Raw genomic sequence first — 8,193 nt, forward strand, 5'->3', positions numbered from 1 at the left:
AGTGTTTCCAGTAATAACAGCCAAACACCCACTTCCGGATGGGGTAGTAGTGTATACAGATGGATCCAAATCTGGCATAGGTGCATATGTAGTAAATGGCCAAGTAACATTTAACAATATAATGAGACATCACCCCAGGTTGTAGAGTGTTTGGTGGTACTGGAGGTCCTTGAAACTTTCCCAGAACTGCTCAATATTGTATCTGATTCCTTATATGTGGTTAATGCAGTTAATACGCTTGAAGTTGCTGGTTTAATTAGACCCTCTAGCAAGCTTGCTCACATTTTCCAGCAAATTCAGTCTGCCCTGTTACATAGAAGACATCTTGTTTATATTACTCATGTCAGGGCTCATTCTGGCCTTTCTGGCCCCATGTCTCATGGAAATGACTTGGCAGACAAAGCCACTAGAATCGTGGCTGCTGCTCTGTCCTCACAGGCAGAGGCTGCAAGGAAGTTTCATAAACACTTCCCCATGACGGCTGAAACTTTACGCCGCCGTTTCACTTTAACCAGGAAAGAAGCTCGTGACATTGTCACCCAATGTCAAAATTGTTGTCAATTTTTGCATACTCCTCATGTAGGGGTAAACCACTGAGGCATCAGGCCATTACAGGTCTGGCAAATGGATGTCACTCATATTTCCTCCTTTGGAAGAAATCAATATTTACATGTTTCCATTGACACCGGCTCTGGTGTTATGTTTGCTACACCTTTAACAGGTGAGAAAGCCTCTCATGTTATACAGCACTGTTTAGAAGCTTGGAGTGCTTGGGGCAAGCCCACAATCCTTAAAACTGATAATGGGCCAGCATATACCTCTAATAAATTTCAGCAATTTTGTCATCAAATGGATGTTACTCACCTGACTGGCCTTCCTTATAATCCTCAAGGACAAGGCATTGTGGAACGTGCCCATCGTACACGCAAGTCTTATTTTATAAAACAAAAGGGGGGAGTTGATGAGACTCAGCCCTCAGTGCCAAGAGTAGCTGTATCCATGGCACTCTTCACACTTAATTTTTTGAATCTTGATGAGCAAGGTCGCTCTGCAGCTGATCGACATAGCTCAGACCCCGATAGACCAAAAGAAATGGTGAAATGGAAGGATGTCTTATCTGGTCTGTGGAAAGGCCCGGATCCTATTTTAATAAGATCCAGGGGAGCTGTCTGTGTTTTACCACAGAGTGAAGACAACCCATTTTGGCTGCCAGAATGACTCACCCGTAAGATATTAATCAAGGATGGTGTGGAAGATGCTGACCTCCCAAGGACTGCTCCTGATTCTGACAATGCTGAACTTGTCTCAGGTTCCTAGTATGATGGGCGAACAGAGATGGGCCATTCTCTTGGCTTTCCCTAAACCAATGCCAGTTTGCCATGATGCTATAGTTTTTCCAAAATTCTTTACTACTAATAATAAACTGGACTTACCATATTTGCCATTTGACCCTTTACAGGTCCCGTTAGGAGAAAATCGCTCCCTCCAAGAACAGGGTTCCCTATGTTTTCAATTATCGCAAAAGGGGGACTGTATTCAGCCAGCTCAGTATCTGTATGTTAGGATCATTTTTGGATAGTGAGACTATAAATTTCACCCAAACCTGAGGAAAAGGAAACAATGATATTATTCATGTTACATGGTTTTAGTGGCAATCGACAGTCTGGCTAAACGGTACATTCCAGTCTCCCAGTTGAATGAGACTGAGTGTCCTCATTAACCCAGGATTGCTCCTCATTGTGGTGGAGAGGTTGTAGGGGAGTTGCCACCATGGTGAGACTGCCAGTCGTCTGTAGCCAGATGGATTGATGAGCACAAATATTTTACCTTCTCCCCCAATATGTTGTTTGGGCCTGAAGAAGAGTTTGTAATGAGAACGGGCCTCTTCTTGCAGGACCGCAGAATGAGCCCTTACCGCAAATGGCTACTTTTTGGGATTAATGGAAGCTGTACAAATCTTAATCCCCTTGTTTTCTTAAAAGGAGGTGCTGTAGGAAAGGCCATTTACACTGGTCTCTCTAATTACATCCTGATTGGGGCATATGGACCAACAAAAAAAAATTTAATTCATACTGAAGAGATCTTTGGTTTAAATAAGACACAGATTTATCCAACCAGCTATATATCAACTCCAGTATGTGTCTATCCTCCCTTTTTGTTTATTTTGTCTGATGATTCATTTGAAAGCTGTGTAAATAATTCTTGTTGGATTTCTCAATGTTGGGATGTAACAAAGGACACCCGTGCCATGGTGGCCCGGATCCCACTTTGGATCCCTGTTCCAGTGGAAACACCCTCCACCTTATCCCTGTTTCGACAAAAAAAGAGATTTTGGCATTACTGCTGACATGATCATAGCAATTTCAGCCAGTGCAGCTGTTGCTACAGCTGCAGGGTATGCTATGGCTAGTACGGTCCAAACAGGCACAAAATTAAATCAGCTTTCAGTCGATCTGACTGATGCCATCAATGTCCAAACTTCTGCTAGTGCCCAGTTGAAGGGAGGGCTGATGATTTTGAATCAGCACCTTGACCTGGTTGAGGAACAGATAGGCGTCCTATACCAGTTGGCCCAGTTGGGTTGTGAAAGAAATTTGGGCGCTCTGTGTATTACCAGTGTCCAATATGAAAATTTTACTCATGCAGCTAATCTGTCTAGACAGCTCTCCTTGTATCTTGCAGGAAATTGGTCCCCGGGGGTTCGATGAGACTCTTGAGGCCCTGAGGGCGTTAGTTTTAAGGATCAATTCAACTTGAGTGAACCTGTCATTGACAGAGGGCCTCTCCTCCTGGATTTCATCTGCATTTTCTTATTTTAAGGAATGGGTGGGGGCAGGTTTATTTGGTACTGCCATATGCTGTGGACTTGTGTTCATGCTCTGGTTGGTTTGCAAGCTCAGAGCCCAACAAACATGTGACAAGGTCGTCATTGCTCAAGCACTTGCGGCCATTGAACAAGGGGCCTCCCCCGAAATCTGGCTCTCTATGCTCAAGGATTAGTTGGCATTTGAGTTCTTCATTTTTTGGCTGGCCTCTTTGGTAGAGTTCACCCTAGGTCATTTAGTAGTTACTGTCACATAGCACTGCAGTATCCAGGTTCAGGCAACTTTCCTCATGCACAGATCAACCTAAGACATGGGGCCCGGTGGCGATAGGGTTACCCTATGACAGGAAAGGCTGTGACATTAGAGGAATGACTGAAGACAGGAGCCACAGCGGATGGACATAATTACACAGACCTAGTCCAGCCTCATTTTAATAAAACAAAAAGGGGGGGATGTTGAGAGCCGTGAGAAATCGCCATTACAAGATGGCGCTGGCTTCCGCTGTGCCTAACTAGTAAACAAGCCTTGTGTGCAGGTGCGAGAGTGAATTCATGCCAAGTCACTGCCTATCTCGGGGCATAGTAATGAGGTGATGGGTGAGCAACAAATCAGGTGCTGACACGCCACGCTGAGGGCTATATAAGCAGCACCATTTTCCGGGTTCTGGGTCTTCCCTCCTGAAGAAGCAATAAAGCTTTTACTGCAGAAGAATCTGATCATCCGAGTGTGTTCTTGCGGGCGAGAACAATACCTTGGTACAGTTCCCTCTTCTCTAAGGGCCGTTGTATTTATCCTGGGTCTACCCAACAAATGGAGATTGTTTCTCCATTTGTCATTTAGCAAATTCACAACTTAAATTTGCAACCTTTATCCCCCTTTGCTATATAGGATAATATGACAGGCTCCAGGAAAAAGGATAACTGAAACATTAGAAGTTTGGTATTTTAACTACACAAATAGTTAAAAATTTTTCCAAACACATTTCATCATTTCAGATTTGCCATACATAAAATTGTTACATATTTTTACTTTTAAACTTAATTTAATGAGGTGGTGTTGAGATTTGAGCACATGGCTTGTGTAAATGTTGCAGGTCTGAATGGAAAGGCTTCCTTTACTAAAGTTCTACTCCAGCTGCTGGGAGTTTCCCCAATTCAAGTGTGTAGCAACTCTGTTCCATCTGGGCATGGTTTCCTTAGCAAAAGTTCTGATCTGGAAAAATTGTTACAGTTCTGCTGGAAAAGGTATCCTGACAGTAGGGAGCCAACTAATACCAGGAAGTAATACAGGACATTTATTTGGGGGTAAGGGTGTCTGTGCAACTCAGGAGGGTAACTGCATCTGCTCAGATGAGAAGTAGCAGTTAATTGGGCAGAATGTTGAGTTTATAGAGCGCTTCTTGGGGGAGGGGGCAGGGAGGAGCTATCCAGGCTGGCCTTGGATTAGTAAGATTACACCTGATTGCACCCCCCCCCCCACCAATCATTGGAGCAAGCTCAGGGATTGGTGGGATTTTGTTTCTTGTAGGGCAGGGCATGTCCACTCTCTTATGTTGGATGGGAATTTTGGTTTCAACCTTTAGACAATAGCTATTAGGGCTGTTAGGGAAGTTGGAAGTGAGGCTTGACCATTGGTGCTCCTCAGTCCAGGGTCTGGCACCTTTCTTGCCTTGAGGGTTTACAGAGTTTACAAAGGGAGTCCATGGCAGGTAACACTTTCCCTGACACTTGAGTTGGCACAAATAGCCAATATCTTAAGCACAATAATCAAGTTCTTCACCACTGAGCTGCAGCACCGAACTGGAAAACTGACATTTAAAAATGAAAGATCTTAAAATATGTTCAGAAAAATCAGTGTAGATTCCCAGCCTAACTTTTCTCAAATAGTACCTGGGTGAACACTAGCTGAGGGAGCTCCCCAAACCCTAACTCAGAAAGCCCACATATGCCCAGAATCTGTCAGCATCTCATTTAAATGTGAGACAACTTTTTAGGTCCCCCAACCTGTAGCCTGTACCATCCCATAAACCTAGGCCACCCTCATGGACACCAGCCAGGTGAGTTGTTCTGACTGTCTCCTATGAAGCTTCCCTAAGCCAAAGCCCAGCTGGGAGCAACAGGCTTATCCTATTATTAACAAATTATTTGTCCCACTTTGCCTTGCTATGCTCATTTCTTCTGGCTGGGAGCTGCATTCATGAACTTTCTGGTTATTACTGAATTGAAAAAAAAAATGCCATTCCTCAGAACAAAACTCAACACAGAATATCTGAAGGCCTGAGCTGTAAGTTCTTTATATCTGATCTGAAATCAAACTATTTTGGGCAATGGCAAAAGTATTTTCTCAACAGAATCAGAATCAGGTTAGAGTCTCATATTGAAAACAACCAATGAAATGTGTCCACAAACATGCCACATTGCAAAACCATGAACAATGGGGAAGGCCAAGATGATATCTACTCCAATAAACCAACACTACTATGGAAATATGATTTAATGAGAATCACCAAGATACAGAATTTTAAAGAACAATTATAAATGTAATCAAAGAATTGAAGATGTTTAAAGAAGACACAAAGAAATACCTCATTGACCTTAAACATAATAAGGACAAACTCCCAATTAAACTCTAAGGAAACAAATTTAACTCTGAATCAAATTAGATATAAAACAATTCAGGATTTTTTTAAATCAATAAAAACCTAGAAATATTACAATATAATCAATCTCAAATAAAGATGGAACTGAAACTTTCAGTAACCCAATCAGAGAGGATTCCTCCCACATCTGAAAGGCACAGATTCAGAGACCCACAATCAAACATTACAGCTCAGGGAATACTGTAGAAGAAGGCAAGGAAGCTTTATAGGAGCCATAGGAGTTGAGGATCTATGTTATTTGGATATCTCTGTGTGACCTCTTCTTTTCTGAAGGAAAATGCAGGAGCAGTGGGTCTGGGAGAGGGGGTGGGGGTGAGGCCAGGAAACTGGGAGGAAGAGGGGAAACTCTGATTGAGATATATTGTGTGAGAAAAGAATGAGAAAGAAAATTATACAAATAGAGTATATATGTAGGAAATTCTCAAAATTAAATGAAATATATTAAATATTTAAATATATTAATAAAAATCTAGAAATATTAAAATAAATTAAACCTGAAATGAGTATAGAATTGAACCTTCCAATAACCTGATTTAAAAAATCATGGGAATGGAGTAGAAGAATATTAGGACTTGAAACTAGAGTAGAAGAATTGTTTGACTTCATCTTAGGATATGATAAAGTTTTACAAAAAACACAAAAAAGTAATATGCAGAAATTTGTGACACCATGAAAAAACTAAACTTACTACTTACAAGCATAGAAGAAGGAGAATTATAGGTCAATGTCATAGACTATATCTTTAATGTGGTCACAGAAGAAAACTTCCTCAAATTAAGAAAAGACATATTCATATAGATAGACAAAGCATAAAAATATCAAATAGAACAAAAAAGAAACTCTCCATAGCACATTATAGTAAAAACAATGCAATAAATCTTGAAAGCAATGACAAAATAACTTCTATAAATTATACAAACTCACAGTAATTAAACAAAAGACTCAAAACATCTGACCCAGAATTGTTCTTGTATGAAAGAACTACAGGGACAAAAATGGAGAAGAGCCTGAGGGGACAGAGGTCTAGTGACAGGCCCAAATTAGAAGCCAGCTCAAGGGAAGGCCCCAAGGCCTGACACTATTACAATTTTTATTATTATTATTTTTCTTTTTTATTGGATATTTTCTTTATTTATATTTCAAATGTTATCCCCTTTCCCAGTTTCTACCAAAACTCCCTCCTCCTTCTTCTATTAGAGTGTTCCTACACCCACCCACTCAGGACTCTCTACCCTGGCATTCCCTTACACATTTGAGCCTTCACAGGGCCAAGGGCTTCTTCTCCCATTGATGCTCAACAAAGTCATCCTTTGATACATATGCAGGTGGAGTCATGGGTCTATCCATGTACATTACTCTTTGGTTGGTAGTTTAGGCCCTGGGGGCTCTGGGGAGGTCTGGTTGATTGATATTGTTGTTCTTCCTATGGGGTTGCAAACCCCTTCAGCTCCTTCAATCCTTTCTCTAACTCTTCCATTGGGGACCCTGTGCTCAGTCCAATGGTTGTCTGCAAGCATCTGCCTCTGTATTTGTTAACCTCAGGCAGAGCCTCTCAGGAGACAGCTATATCAGACTCCTGTCAGCATGTACTTCCTGGCATCCAAAATACTGTCTGGGATTGATGAATGTATATCAGATGGATCCCCAGGTGGTGCAGCCTCTGGATGGCCTTTTCTTCAGTCTCTGCTCCATACTGTGTCTCCGTATTTGCTCCAGTGAGTATTTTGTTCCCTTTTTCTAAGAAAGACCAAAGCACCCATTCTTCTGTCTCCCATCTTCTTGAGCTTCATGTGGTCTGTGAATTGTATCTTGGGTATTCTGAGCTTTTAGTCTAATATCCAATTATCAGTAAGTGCATACATGCGTGTTCTTTTGCGATTGGGTTATCTCACTCAGGATGATTATTTTCTAGTTCCATCCGTTTGCCTAAAAATTTCATGGAGTCACTGTTTTTAATAGCTGAGTAGTACTCCATTGTGTAAATGTGTCACATTTTCTGTATCTATTCCTCTGTTGAAGGACACCTGGGTTCTTTCCAGCTTCTGGCTACTATAAATAAGAATGCAAATCGATCCATTCTTATCTTTTTGTACAAAGCTCAAGTCCAAGTGGATCAAGGACCTCCACATAAAATCAGATAACACTGAAACTAATAGAAGAGAATGTGGGAAAGAGCCTTGAACTCATGGGCACAGGGGCAAATTTCCTGAACAGAAACCCAATGGCTTATGCTGTAAGATCAACAATGGACAAATAGGACCTTATAAAATCGCAAAGCTTCTTTAAGGCAAAGGGTATTGTTGGTAGGGCAAAACGGCAACCAATAGGTTGGGAAAAGATATCTACAATCCCTACATCTGATAGAGGGCTAATATCCAATATATACAAAGAACTTAAGAAGTTAGAATCAAATAACCACATTTTAAAATGGGGTAAAGAGCTAAACAAAGAATTTTCAACTGAGGAATATAGAATGGCAGAGAAGCATTAAAAAAAAATTTAACCATCCTTAGTCATCAGAGAAATGCAAATCAAAACAACCTTGAGATTCTACCTCACACCACTCAGATTGTCTAAGGTCAAAAACTCAGGTGACAGCAGATACTGGTGAGGATGTAGACAAAGAAGGACAATCCTTCATTGTTGGTGGGATTGCAAGATGTCACAATCACTCTGGAAATCAATCTGGTGGTTCATCAGAAAATTGGA

This window comes from Mus caroli, unplaced genomic scaffold, assembly GCF_978045245.1.
Source record: "Mus caroli unplaced genomic scaffold, Mus_caroli_1 scaffold_3, whole genome shotgun sequence".
Lineage (NCBI taxonomy): Eukaryota > Metazoa > Chordata > Mammalia > Rodentia > Muridae > Mus > Mus caroli.